The 13,571-nt window shown below is 49.9% G+C and overlaps 1 protein-coding gene across 3 annotated transcripts in view; it reads left to right on the top strand.

The window, feature by feature from the left end:
• Positions 1 to 946: 946 nt before the first annotated feature.
• Positions 947 to 13,571, top strand: part of ITPR1 (inositol 1,4,5-trisphosphate receptor type 1) — a 163,630-nt gene continuing 151,005 nt past the window's right edge. For all 3 annotated transcript variants that reach the window (XM_058844903.1, XM_058844905.1, XM_058844904.1), the window contains exon 1: positions 947 to 1,065. The gene's annotated coding sequence lies outside the window, so the exon portion shown is untranslated. The remainder of the gene's footprint in view (positions 1,066 to 13,571) is intronic.

Here is a 13,571-nt window from a genome sequence, read left to right on the forward strand (position 1 = left end):
TTAAAGTGATACAGTTCTTCAGGCAAACATTGCACCCACCCCTGTGCGGCTCTGGGTGCTGCCAGCCAGCCACGGAGAGCAGGAATATTAGGGTGTAACTGTGGGAAATAACCTTGGCTAATATTTAAGGACAAATAATTGCATAATAAAATAAATAAATCAGTATTACTATTTTTTATTCGCTGCTGGTCATTCTGGCTGAAGTCATGATGTCTCGTTGGTGATACCCCCGTGCCGTAATTTAAGTGCAGAGTAACCCCAGTGACACTCGCTGTTTCCAGAGTTTGGAGCAGCAGAACGGCCGAGATCTGCTCAGGCAAGGGCTCGCACGAGTCACGCCACAGGTGACAGCACCTGAGCAGGCAGGTGCCCACCTCAGCGTCACCTCCCCGCTATTCTGCGCTCCCCAAGTCGCGCTGACACCTGCTTTACTCAGTGTTTACTCAGTGTTTACTCTCCCTGGCTGGTTTCCCCGCAGCCTCTGTGCCCGCTACCCTCGCCCCTCGCCCGCTCCAGGGCTCTGTGCGAAGCCCCCCGGAGCAAAACACATCCGCACCCCAGCCGGAGGGGGTTCATCTCCATCACCGACCGCACGGACCGAGGGGTCCGTCCCCATCAGTGACCGCACGGACCGAGGGGTCCGTCCCCGTCACCGACCGCACGGACCGAGGGGTCCGTCCCCGTCACCGACCGCACGGACCGAGGGGTCCGTCCCCGTCACCGACCGCACGGACCGAGGGGTCCGTCCCCATCAGTGACCGCACGGACCCAGGGGTCCGTCCCCATCACCGACCGCACGCCCCCCGGCCGGAGCGCGGCGCGGGGCACGCTGGGAGCTGTAGTCCTGCGGCACGCGCCCCCGCGGCGGCGCGGCGGCGGCAGGACTCGGTTACCCAGCGTGCCTCGCTGGTTATTTAAGGCACGGCGGCGGGCGAGGAGCGCAGTGACCATGTGGACGCGCAGCTGAGGCGGCGGCGGGCGCAGCCTCCGGGAGCGGGACCGGGAGCGCCGCCGGAATGGGGCTGCCGAGCCGTCCGTAGCCCGCCCCGCCGCCTCCGCAGCCAGGTACGGCCGGGAGAAAGCGGGCACGGCTGGACAGGGAGGGAGGCGGTGAGTGGCCGCCGGAGCAGCCCCGTCCCGCAGCCCGAGGGATGCAGCTTGGTGCTGGGCGGGGATGCCCGGGGATGCAGCCCGTTGCTAGGCGGGGATACCCGGGAATGCAGCCCGCTGCTGTGCAGGGCTGCATTCCCGTGCTCGGCGGGGATGCCCGGTTGCCGCAGCCCTGGCAGGACCGGGCAGAGTCCCCTCCGCCCTCCCGGCGGGTCCCGCAGCGCTGCCGGACCGGGGTCCCGTCCCCGGGACCACTGCGGGCTCGGCACTGGAGCTGCGCCTCCGCTCCAACTTTCCCCGTGTTCTTGCCCCCGTGCTCGGGGCTCGGCTGCGAGGGATGTTTGGCGTTATGTAAACACTCGTGAGCGCCGATGGGGACTTGGCTATGGGCGCTCTTCCTCTTAAATGGTCAAAAAGCGGGCAGCTGTGGGTGGATGTTTCGGAGGGTCCCGGTGACTGGCCTGACAGGCCAAATATTTGGCTGTTTCCTGGACTACAATAACTGGACTTCGGCGGGGGAAGGGGTGGGGGCACATGTGCATTCCCCATGCACGTACGTGGGATGTGCCATAATCCCGAGCGGTTTCACGGCTCCGTGCCGAGCTCCCGGCTCCTGCGGGTTCTTTGGGGCCGGCGCTGCCCCGCGATCCTCCGGCTCTGCACGGACTCCCTGTGCCCGTTCCCTGCGGGGTCCCACGGCTTTTCCCCGGAGGGAAAATGCTCCATGCACCGGGACCAGCTGGGGCTGGCTCAGCCTTTCCCCTCCCTGCCCCAGGTGGGTTCACTCTGGCTCGCAGGAATTTGTCTGAAAAGGGTCCAACAGGTGAAAGGTTTGAGTTGAATTTATTGCCGTGCAGAGAGCGGTTCTGTGCCTGCTGAGCCACAGATGGATTGGGCTGCGGTCCTGCTGCTCACAAATCAGGAAGGGAGAACGTGGTTAATACAATCCAGATCTTTGCCTGATGAAGATTTAGTGACTGCAAGTTGTGCGGGGAGTAGCGTGTGTGGGAGCTGGTGGTTTTATTTATTAGCGAGGGTTGGCACTTGTGCACGTGTTTTATTTCTTAGTTATTATTTGCCTTTGAGGTTCTTGGGCTCAGAAATTTGCCTGCTATCCCAGGACTTGCAGACCTGTTGAGCCAGAGGCCCATGGTGGAGCTGTTTTCCTTGCAGGGCTCAGCTGTGTGAGCGCGGGATGCCATGTGAGGCCAACATCCCTTCCTTTCCCTCCGTGGCTCCTCTGTGGCCAAGTTAATGGGCTACCAGGCACTGGATTTCTCATTGGTTTCTTTTCTGTACTTTAATTTATGCCAATTTCCTCACACAGCAAATATTCCATGGTCTAAATGCCTGGTGGTTTTGCTGGTGTAAGTGCCTGAAGCAATAACAGCATTGCAGGGTGTTATGGCTGGAGCAGAGTTTTGGCTGCTCAGTGAGAGGAGAAAGCTTGGTGGCATTGATAAGTCCAAAAATTCAGCGTTAATTGAGGGTTAACAGCACACCTGGTGAAACAAAAGTGGAAATGGATCACTGTGGGACAAAGCTGTAGTGCTCGGTGTGCCTAAACCAAAATAAGGAGTCGCTATGAAAATAAAAACACAGTTCTAGTGTGTTTCAAAACAATCTGATGCTGAGCTGATTATTTCTAATGTTTTCTTTAAGCCGCCTCTTGTTTGTCAGTAGTAGGGGTTTTTCTTGTTAAAATACCTTATTTCCCCAAGATTAAAGTGTTTGCTTAGATGAAGGGTTTTTTCCCCCCATCTGCTTGTTTTGCAGTGTTGATTAAGCCTTGAAAATTGTTTCCTCTTACAAGGTTAAATTGGGAAGTAAACAAACAAGAGTAACTTTGGCTTTGCAATCGTGGGGTGGAGCTTAGCTCGGGGAAATGGTTTTTATGAGATGTGCTAATCCTGAGCAGCATCGTTGGAGGGTGGAGGAGCCCTTAGTGAGGAGCACAGGAAGGGGACATTTGGTGTTTTCCTTTGGTGGTGGCTGCTGGAGCTGCAGGTTTGGGTGAACAGAGCTGTCCTGGGACTGATGAACAGAGTGGAGGGGATGTAAGGGGCTGTGGTGATCTCTGGTTAGAAATGAGAAATGTGATTTTGGGAGGAATTTGTCACTGGAAGGGGCTGGGAGGTCATGGAATCCCTATCCCTGGAGGTATCCAAGGAATACTCAGTGCTCTGGGCTGGGGACAAGGTGAGGATTTGGACTGGATGATCCTGGAAGTCTTTTCCATCCTCAGTGGTTCTGTAACATGATTTTATCCACATCACCATCAATCCTCCCGTGTTCCCTCAACAAACTTGTTTTGGCATGGTGTAGTCCAGAAAATGCCTGAATGGAGTTAAAGTGAAGAAATAATCTCAAGTCCTGGCAGCTCACAAGTGAGGCCATTGCAGCTGAGAGTGAGAGTTGCAAACCTCAATGTCCTGCTGTTGTGTGGTGTGAGGTCTGGGTCTGGTTTTGTAATAACTCCTCTGGTAAAAACAGCACTGAATGTCCCTGACAGTGGGGCAAGCACGAGAACAGGGCACCTGCAGGTTTGGGATGAATTTTGGGGATCCAGCTCCTCCAATATTGTGTGTGTGCCAAAGAAAAGGGAGCAGTCCCAGGGGCTGGTCAAACTGGGGTGGTCCAGAGGTCTGCTCTGGAAGCAGAAGCTCCTTTTGGCTGCTTCTCATCAGATGAGCTGGTCTCTCCTGGTAAATTGCTGAAATGGACAGCGTTCCACTGAAGTGGAACTTCTTGTTCAGTGCTGTCAGGCAGGATTAAAGCAGATCCCAGATATCCTGAGCCCTTGTCTGGGACCTGTCCTTGAATTGGAGCCATCAGAAGAGCAGGTGTTGCTTGTTCTGGTGAGCTCTTGGAGCAGGTGGAGCTGCTCTTGGCCACCTGGGCTCGTTTGTGTCCAGTGGGCAAGAGACCAGAGCCACCTGAGCTGTCCCAGCACTGGTGCAGTCCCTGTACTGGGCACTGCTGGGGCATCTCCTGCCTCGGGGGAAGCTCTGGGACTCTCAGTGCAAGAAAAGCATTGAGGGGCTGGAGAGTGTCCAGAGATGGGAGTGGAGCTGGGGAAGGGTCAGGAGCACCATGAGCAGCTGGTGGGGCTCAGCCTGGGGAAAAGGAGGCTCAGGGGGAATTTCTGGCTCTGCACAACTCCTGACAGGAGGGACAGCTGGGGATCAGGCTCTGCTCCCAGGGAACAGGGACAGGAGGAGAGGGAATGGCCTCAGGCTGGGCCAGGGGATGCTCAGGTTAAATATTAGGAAAAATAACGTCACTTGAAAAAGTAGCCAAGCATTGAAATGGGCTGCCCAGGTAGGGTTCCCATCCCTGGAGGTATTCAAAGATTGAGCAGATGTGGCTCTTCCTGACAGGGCTGAGTGGGCACAGTTTAATTCCATACCTGGGAGGGCTTTTCCAACTTCCTTGATCCCATGATTCTGGCTGGTTTGTTGGCTATGCCACAGCAAACTCCTTTGGACTATCTGATGTGTCAACTTGCAGAGTGTACTGGGAGTCTTTGAGACATTATTACCCCATAAATACAAGATAGTTGTAGTTGTAGGATTGTCTTAAAGCCAGGAGGAATCTGAGGCTCCCGTGGGAGGTGGGATGAGGGTAGTGGCTCTGTAGTAGCTGGTAGACGAGCTGCTGGCTCTCCCGTGGGTGAGTGTGAGGGAAGGCGGCCTCACCAAAGCAGCTTATGGAGACCAGGGGCTTTAGAGGCAGAAAACCATGTGCTGCTAGAAAGTTATGTAAATGTAACATCTCTGTCACAATGAGACTGTGGTGGGAATCCTGATTCCTAAAAATCTGTGTTACTCTATGTCCCAAACTGGTTTCTTCTGCTACAATGGCAGCAGAAACTGAAGGAGCTTGGGTGGCCTGGAGCTGTTTTTGTGCTGTTGGTGTGTGATAATGCACAAGGAGTGCCAAAAGCTGCCCAGTTTGATCCAGTGGCCTGTGCTGGATGGGGCCAGGTGCTGTTTTACAGACTGGAAGAGCAGTGGAGAGTGTCCCTGTGCTGCAGGGCTGGATGCTGGCTGTGTCCATGGCTGTTCCAAGAGATTCCTGTGCTCTTCCACCGAGCCTCTCCTGGAGGCTGCTGCGGGAGGCAGGATGCCAAAACTGCACGAGCTTTGATCTGGCTCGATATTCCTGTCTAATTTCTGCTCCCCGTGGACACTACAAAAGCACCACAGCAGTTATTGCCTGGTTCTCTGTCTCAGCACTGGGAGGCAGTGCCTGGGGATGGAGGCAGATCCCTCTTCCCAGGGTGTTGCAAGGTTGGCAGAGGCATCCAGAGGCTCCTTGTGTGGCTCTTGCTTGTGCTGTACCTGTTGAGAAAGTGCATTTCCAGCTCTTCAGGGCAGCTGTGGTTTATGGGATCAAAGTTGCTCAGAGAAACCATTGCTGATCAGTCCCTGGAAGTGTCCAAAGCCAGGCTGGAGAGGGCTTGGAGCAACCTGGGGTAGTGGAAGGTGTCCCTGCCCATGGCACGGTGGCAATGAGAGGATCTTCAAGGTTCCTTCCAACCCAAACTGTTCTGGAATTCCATTCTGTGAAAAAGATGAAATGGAAACTAGAGGAACTGTAATTCAAGTGAGGAAAGCTGCAACATTCAGCTGTGGATTCTGAACTCAGAGGAGTTTCATTTTCATGCTTGTGGTTTTGGTTAAGCTTCCCAAAACTTGGATCAGAACTTCTTAGCAGCGTTCTATGGAGAATAAAATGTCAGTTGATATCTGAGCAAGTTAACCCACTGGAGCAAAAAATGGGTTGGAAATGTGCATGGAAGTCTGTGTTATTTGGGGATTTGTGGCTTGTGGCAATGTAATTGCATCTTCATGTGCCAGAAAGCCAACACGAAGAGTGCTGCAGGAAGCTGAGTGGTCATATCTCACTGATAATCTTCTCTGGAGGTGTCCAAGGCCAAGCTGGACAGCGTTTGGAGCACCCTGGGACAGTGGAAAGGAGTGGAAGATGATCTTTCAGGTCCCTTTGAAGCCAAACCAGTCTGTGACTCTGTGATCATTTGGCTGCAGAGGTGATCAAAGGAGGGGGAATAGCTCTGAGAAATGGAAATGCCAGATGTTTCTGGGTTAGGATGTGAGGTAATGCCTCTGCTTTGGGAGGAACGTGATGCTGAGCTCTAAGGGACAAGGCTTGGTTGGTTGAACTCAGTGTCACGATGGACACAGGCAGCTCATCCTCTCCTCATCCAGTGCATGATGGCTGTGGCCAGAAGATGATAATCTCTGAGCATGCACATAGAAGAAATTTCTGATCATAGTAGGCCAAAAAATGGCTGTTGCCCAAAGGCTGTACTTTATTTTTTTATTTTATGTAATTGTTTAGTAGCAATTTTTGCATGGAAATTCTGTAAACGTTTCTTTTGTGCCTTGGCCCATCCTGTCCACTTCTTCAGAAATTTGCCAAGAAGTTGTGAAGAAAAAAAGCTTTGTTTGCAGTCCAGCTCTGCCCCATCTGCGTCCCACTCCAAGAAACACATGGCCACAGATGCAGACGCTGACCTCGGCTGGCTGATGGTGCTTGATCTGAAGGGTTAATTGAAAACTTCTGATTAAAATAACTCTGCAATCCTTGGCTGCTCCTCTGTGAAGTGTTCAGTAGATTCAGATGCTAATGCTCGTGGGTGGCTCAGTATTTTGAACCTTTGCCTTCTAGAAAATTACAGTTGGGAGGCCAACAGGTACAAGTCAGCCTGGGAAGCGGAGCCCTCATCTGTAAAGCAGCCCTGCCCACCAGGGCTTTGGAGCTCAAAGTAGGTCCCCTGGCCACCAGTGGCTCTCCACACGTGCCCATCATGTGCTGGCAGTGGCTCCTCCTCTTGGGCTGGTTGTCCCTGGCGCTGAGGTTTTATCCAGAGAGCCGGAGCCAGCGGAGGTGTCCGGGAGGGTCCTGCCTCGGGGACAGCAGCAGCGCTCGGAGCCCGCAGCAGCGGGAGGGACACAAGCGTTGGCCTCGCTGCCAGAGGGGACCCGAGCGTGCCGGGGGCCACCCTGCCCAGAGCAGCCCTGGAGACCGACAGCGGCCCCAGCATGGAGGAGAGGGAGCCCCCGCCGAGGTGAGGGGACGGGCAGGGAAGGCACTGGGAGCAGCTGCAGGGGATGGAGGCGAGGGAGCCGCTGCCGAGTTCGAGGAGCACTCAGGGCTGATGTGGGGAGCAGGGTGAGGGAACCAGCCCCGCTGTGCTGAGCCCTCACAGGTACCTGGCCACACAAAGTGACACTGGGGACTCTTGTGTGCCCTCTTTGTTCCTTGGCCAAACTCCGGTTGGGTGTAATAAACCAAGCTTGCTCTCTTGCCCCATGACATTGGTTGTCCTGGTCCTTTTGGCGTGTTCCAGCTCTCCTGATGGAAATACGCTGGAAAACATTGTGTGCTCACAGGGGCCTCGTCCAGAGGCTGATGTCCATCCAGGCTGCCTCCTCCCAGCAGGGCTGGAGCCAGCAGGGCTGGACTTCAGGAACTATCAGCTTCAGTAAGTGCTCCTTACTTTTCATGGGATTAAGAAGATGCTGTCAGGTTGTACTTGCTTTGGAACAAAAAAATGCTATTTTTCCCCTGACAGTGTGTCTCTAATAGATTTTCTTTTTCCAGCTGTCTGCAGATGCCTGTCAGTAGGACCTGTCAGTCGTGTTTCTTACCTCAGTGGCTCCTGTGTGAGGGATTGCTGTCAGAGTGTAACTTCCATGCTTTTGACCTGAATTTTCTCTAACTAGCTTGTCTGGTTGCACTAGGCAAATAATTACAAAAAAAAAAAAAAAAAAAGGAAGCAAGTGCCCTTTCTAAGGAGAAAAGGACATTGTGAACGTTTGCTTTCCTGTACTGAGGTTTTATTGAGGTTAAAGTTACTGAAATGAGCGGCTTTATCTGTTTCCTTAAACTGCTGCTGCACCTATGAAATAGTAACTTCTGAATAACTTTGTCACTGATATGATAAAAAAAAACTATCTGTGGAGTGGCAAATAGTATGAATAGAACGTAATTAACTTGGCCATCATCTTGCTGTGTGAATTTACACTCCTCTTCCTACTTATTTTTAGAGGAAGGGGAAGCGTGTGCTTGATTGGATGTGCAGTGAGAGCGATCTCTCTCCTGGGAGCGGAGGGGAGCGTGGGCTGCTGGATGGGGATTCGGGAGACCTGGATTCAGATCTGGGCTCCGAGGCTGACCTGCTGCATGTCCTTGAGAAAGTCACAGCTCTGTGCTGCTCCCTCCTTCCCCTCTTCCCCAGCCTCCATCTTGCCTGCTCAGCCTGGAAATTGGGGAAAAAATCTGCTGCGTTTTAAGCGTCGGGAGGAAAAATCCTTGGTCTGAGAAAAAGTGCATTTCTCCTCCTTAATCTAATGGCACATCAGCCGCCCATGTGTGGCAGAGAGCAGCCTCCTGGACATGAAAGGTTGCAGCTGAAGGGGAAAACAAGATCCTGTGGTAGATAAATGTACTGCACTGATAGGTTTTCTTTTAACGTGCAGTCTGTGAAATGGAACTCCGTGAAACAGCGGTGCTGAGCCCTCCCAGCCCAGCGCTGGCCCTGAGCTGGGTCCCACTGCAGGTGTGTGAGGATCCTGGTGTCCAGGACGTGGCCTGCTTCACATCCCAAAATCCCTTTATTTGCTTTCCCTGGCAGCTAAAAGAGCTGCTTTTAGATTTGCTAAGTCAGAAGCTTTGCAGATGACAGAGCTCTGTCCTCAGCCCCAGCACGGTGATTATTCACTGGGTGAGCTTTTAAATAAAGCACTTCCTCCCTTCTTTGGCTGTTTTCATGGGATTCTTGGGAATCTTTCTTAACGTCCTCAGGGAGGAAACCTTCCCTTTTTTTTACTGAAATAAGAATGAGAAACATCAGGTTTGGGTTCAGATTTTCAAGTTAGCTGCACCTGGGAAAATACAGAATTCTCTGTGGGTGTTACCCGAAAAACCACATGAAATCTTGATTAGCCTGTAGGGCCAAATTTTCAGCCTAGTCATCTTGTAAAGTTTGTATTTACTAGATTATCTAAGCACTGGATTTTCAGTGTAATACAGGGTTTGGTTGCATTTAAAAAATGTTAACTTCCTTGGCCTAGTTTGCCAACATTAATGACTCGATTCCATTTAATTCAAGCACAGATTTACCTGGTCTTGGGGGTTCTCAGATCTGCTAATTTCTGGATGATTGTGCTTATGCCATTAAGCAGTTCTCTGTGTTTGCTTCTTTGTTGTCTCTCTACCCTTAAACTCTGGTCTTGTTTCTGTCAAAAACTGAAACAGAATTAAACTTCCACTCTGGAATTTCCTGTCGGCTGTAATGAAGTCGAAACACTTAAGTACAGTTTGAGATTCTATTCTTAAACAACCGAGATAGTGAAAAAGACTTTGATAAAGCGCTGTTCCAGTTTTGGTACCAGTCCATATAAAATTGCCAGTGTTTATTGAATTTTTTAGTGAAAATCTGCCAGTAGAGACCTGAGTGCATCCTGGGACTGTGAGGCACAGCAAGGAGATTTTTTTTTGCTCTAAACAAACATAATTTGAAGCATCTTGGAAAGACAGAGTAATTTGTGTCCCAGTTGCTGGGAATCAAACAGTCTGCAATAAGGCACATTTGGCCTTGTTTATTTTACAAACAGGATTTGCAGTCGCGGGGTAAAGAATTAAAATCCTACACAAAGCAGACGTGTGAGACGTGAAATCAGGGAAGGAGCTTCGGATTCTTGGGAAAAGCCTTTTCACACATGCTGGAGACGAGGAATGACAGTGCAGGGATGTTGTCACAAGCAGGGACTTCAAACGGGGCCTTGACTCGAAAGCAAACTCCCAGTGCCGCTCTTGAAACCTGTTTTTTCTGACTTAGCATCGGCAGGGAGATGAGTGATGGGAGAAATTAGCGTGAAATGTTTACAAAGCGGCTGTGTTTCCCATTCTGAGGGTTTCAAAAGGCAGCTGTCTCATTGAGGTGTTTGATACTGAGCAGTCAGTTTGATTTCGCTGTGTTTTCACTGTTAATCCTGCTTTAACTGCCGGTGTGAAATGTGTTTTCATGAGAAAAAGGATTGAATTTCAGGGGCTATATTCAGCTTATCCTGGCTTATTCAAGGCCGTTAGGCTGAGCATATGCTCTGCTTGTGCCCTAAAATACCGCAGAGTCCTGAGAGCTGCTCTGGGTCCGCAGAGCTTCTCCTTGGGTTTGGGGACAATCCATGGTCAAGGACTGCTACAAACCCTTCCTTTGTGCTTCAGAACTCGTTCTGTTCAGTCCCTTACACTGCAGGAGAAGCAGCTGGTTATGGGGATACACACAAAACCATCTGTAGTAAGAAAGAGAAGTGAAGCCTGGAGCTGTGTTGCTTTCTGTTCGCTCAGAAGATGAAATTCTGAGTGTGGTGATGCAGATTGTGCTGGCCAGAGCAGGAGGGGAAAGTCCTGAAGCTCCTGGGCTGAGCAGGAGGTTTTGCTGGGTTTAGTTCTCTGCCTGGATTTAGCTAATGCACCTTCAGATCCAGCCCCACTGAGCAGAGCAACTTGTAGGTCTTGAAATTCACATAAAAATTCAGCAGATTTCTATGTTCGTTTATTTATTTTAGTCAGTTTCTTAAACAGAAACTTGATTTTGTTTTCCTGTGCAGATAAACTGTATTTAAAATATACTAACTTTGGTATAGACATGAGGAAACAGTCACCAACATAATTACAAAAATTCAGTCTTTCAGGGCTTAAAAATACTATAGAATGTGTTCATATCTCAGGAATTTTTTGATGTCTATGGGCAGATATAGTTAACTTCTCTATGTACAGTCCACTTTTAGTTCACATTGCTTTTGTAGCCTGGCAAGTCCTTCTGTCTGTTAAAATTAGAACCTTCAGCTTAGTGGGAAAAGAACATTATTTTTAAAGCTTGGGTTGCTGCTGTCGACGTTGCTGCCACCTGAGTTAAGCTGCTTGAAGAAACCTGGCTTCCTTTTTGCTAGATAATGCCATGCTTATCAGTGCTTCATCTCTGATTTTTTTTTAAAGTGAGTTTACCTAGAGGGAATCTTGTTTTCCTGCAGTGTTTAAGGGGAAGAGGAGGCCGATGCTCCCTGGGTAACTCTGCCGTGTTTGAGCTGAACAGGATGAATTTCCTGCAGGGCTCCCCTCTTGCAAGGCTCTGAGAGTGCCATTAGAGCTGGGATTATGCACAGAATAACTGCAAATGTTCTCTTAGGGTGCTCCCCCTCCTCTTGTATAAATCAATTGCTCTTGGCACTGCCGTATCTAAAATAAATAAATAGTGGGGTAATGGCTGCATTTGTCGATGGAGCGCAGTTGCTTTTTGAGCAGCGGGATTGTGCTGTACCCACAAGAGCCAGGTACTGGGAAGGTGAAAATCCTCCTGTCCTGCCCTTCCTGATGGTCCTGATGCTCTGATGGTCATCCCTGGTGGTGGGGAGTGTCCCCTCCACAGCCAGGGGGACACACATGGATGCTCTGACTGACGTGTCCTGGAGCAAACCTGTTCTGCTCCGTCCCTGCTGTCTCCCTGTGCTGGGAATTGGGGATAAATGTGCCAAGGCTGACAGATTTTTGCTGCCTCCGCTTCTGGCTTGTCTTGCTGAAGAAAATAATCAAAAATGACCCCCATAGAGGTCTGATTTTGGGAGGATTAGTGTGATCAGTATGTTTTAGGAAGAGGTTTTCAAACTAGATACCTGGAAATTTTGCTCTTGAAAACTTTCCAGTTTTACTTTTTCCTTCACTTTTCCCAGTTGTCATAGGTAGAAAACCCTCCATTTGAGGTGGTTGATCATTTGGTGTTTGATGCCAATAACTGGAGTGATTTTGGTAGTCCCTTGTGAAGAGACTGTAAAAAGCTTTGAAGCTAAATCAATACAGCAATGATTTTTCTTCCTTTGTGTGTGTGTGTGTATGTGGGGTCACTGAGTCCTTTCTCCATCTGCCAGTCCAGCGTGTTCCTGAGCCCTGGCCGAGCTGAGCAGCAGCATTTGGAGGGAGGAGTGTCAGGAGGACTGACTTTTTATTAGAGAATAGATGTAGCCAGTGTTCATTTGGACTGTGGGGAAGCCTGAGGATAAATCAATTGTCTTTATCAGTATTTATCAGTTTATAGGAGGCTCACCCCAGTGGGAATTTGCTCTCTGCTTGCCGAGGTGGTGGAGCAGCTGCTGGTGTGCTGGAGATGGCATCACACTGATGGGTATTAGAAAAGTATTCAAAAATACAAGAGAAAGGGGAGTGAGGAGTGGTGATTAATCCTTGCCTAAGCCTTGGGAAACAAGGTTATTGTAGCCAGATGAGCCCTTTGGAAAGCTGGAATTGTGAGGAGCACAGCTCTCCTGGTTGGGAGCAGGACAGGTTGGGATTCCAGGCTGCAGCCCAAACCCAGCTCTGCAGTGTGACTTTGGAAACTCATCCCAAAATTCTAAGGATGAGCTGGTGAAGACCCCAGCAGCTCAATTCACTGAGCTGCTGCCAGCCTTAACGCCACCCTTGTAATGCAGAACTCTGTGATGGCTGTGGGTAAAGCTGATAAACATTTATTAGTGAAATTTTCAGTAAATTGCAGAAAAGCTTTTTTTAGGGGTTTGCACTATCATGATATTTCAGAGTTACAATTTCAGGGTATGTTGGGGTCTTTCTTGGTGAAGAAAATGGAAGAAAATTGAGGCTGTATCCTGGAAAGGGATGCAGGAATTTGGTTGTCCATCCCTGAGCCTGGTTTTGGGCAGTGGTGTGAGGCTATTTTTTCCCCCTCAAGAGAAAAATCTGTAATGGAAGTCGATCATTTTGACTGTCACATTCCCTTGGGAACATCTGTGGTGAACATCTGCCTCTTGTGAGGAAAAAGCAATCCCCCTCACAGGGGGAAACCTTAATGCCATTGTGGAAAAGGTTAAATTCAAAGTATCTGTGGTTTTTGTTGGCTTAGACAGCTTTTGCTTTGGGCTGTATTAATTCAGGGTTGAGCCTAATTCTGAGGAATGAAAAGTTTTTTAGTCTGAAGTTGGTAGTTTAACATCCAAGTCAGGAAATGGGAAAAGCTGTATTTCCAGTGCTGCTAATTCAGTCGCTCTGCATATTTCTGTATGTTTTGTGGCATATATCTTAAAATAGGTAGCAGTGTTTTTCTGTCCACTTATCAAGAAGGAATGGGAACAGAGTGTGTAATGTGCAGTGGCTGAAGGATCTGGCATTTAACAGGCAACCTGGAGCCAAAGGGTTTGGTTTGATTTGATCCCAGAGGAGCTGAGACCCCTTTACCTGCAAATCAGCCTGGCCTTTTATCTCATGGTTTTCCTGGATTTGTTTTTCATTGCACCAGTGACACAGATTTACAGGGGTAGAATGTCTATGGTGTGCTTTGATTTAATAATAATGAAAGTTGTTATTGTTATTCCCAGCAGGACAGGTCCTTTGGGAATGAGGAGGGAGAGCTGGCTGGAGCTTTT

The sequence above is a fragment of the Poecile atricapillus genome, chromosome 9, assembly GCF_030490865.1.
Source record: "Poecile atricapillus isolate bPoeAtr1 chromosome 9, bPoeAtr1.hap1, whole genome shotgun sequence".
Taxonomy (NCBI): domain Eukaryota; kingdom Metazoa; phylum Chordata; class Aves; order Passeriformes; family Paridae; genus Poecile; species Poecile atricapillus.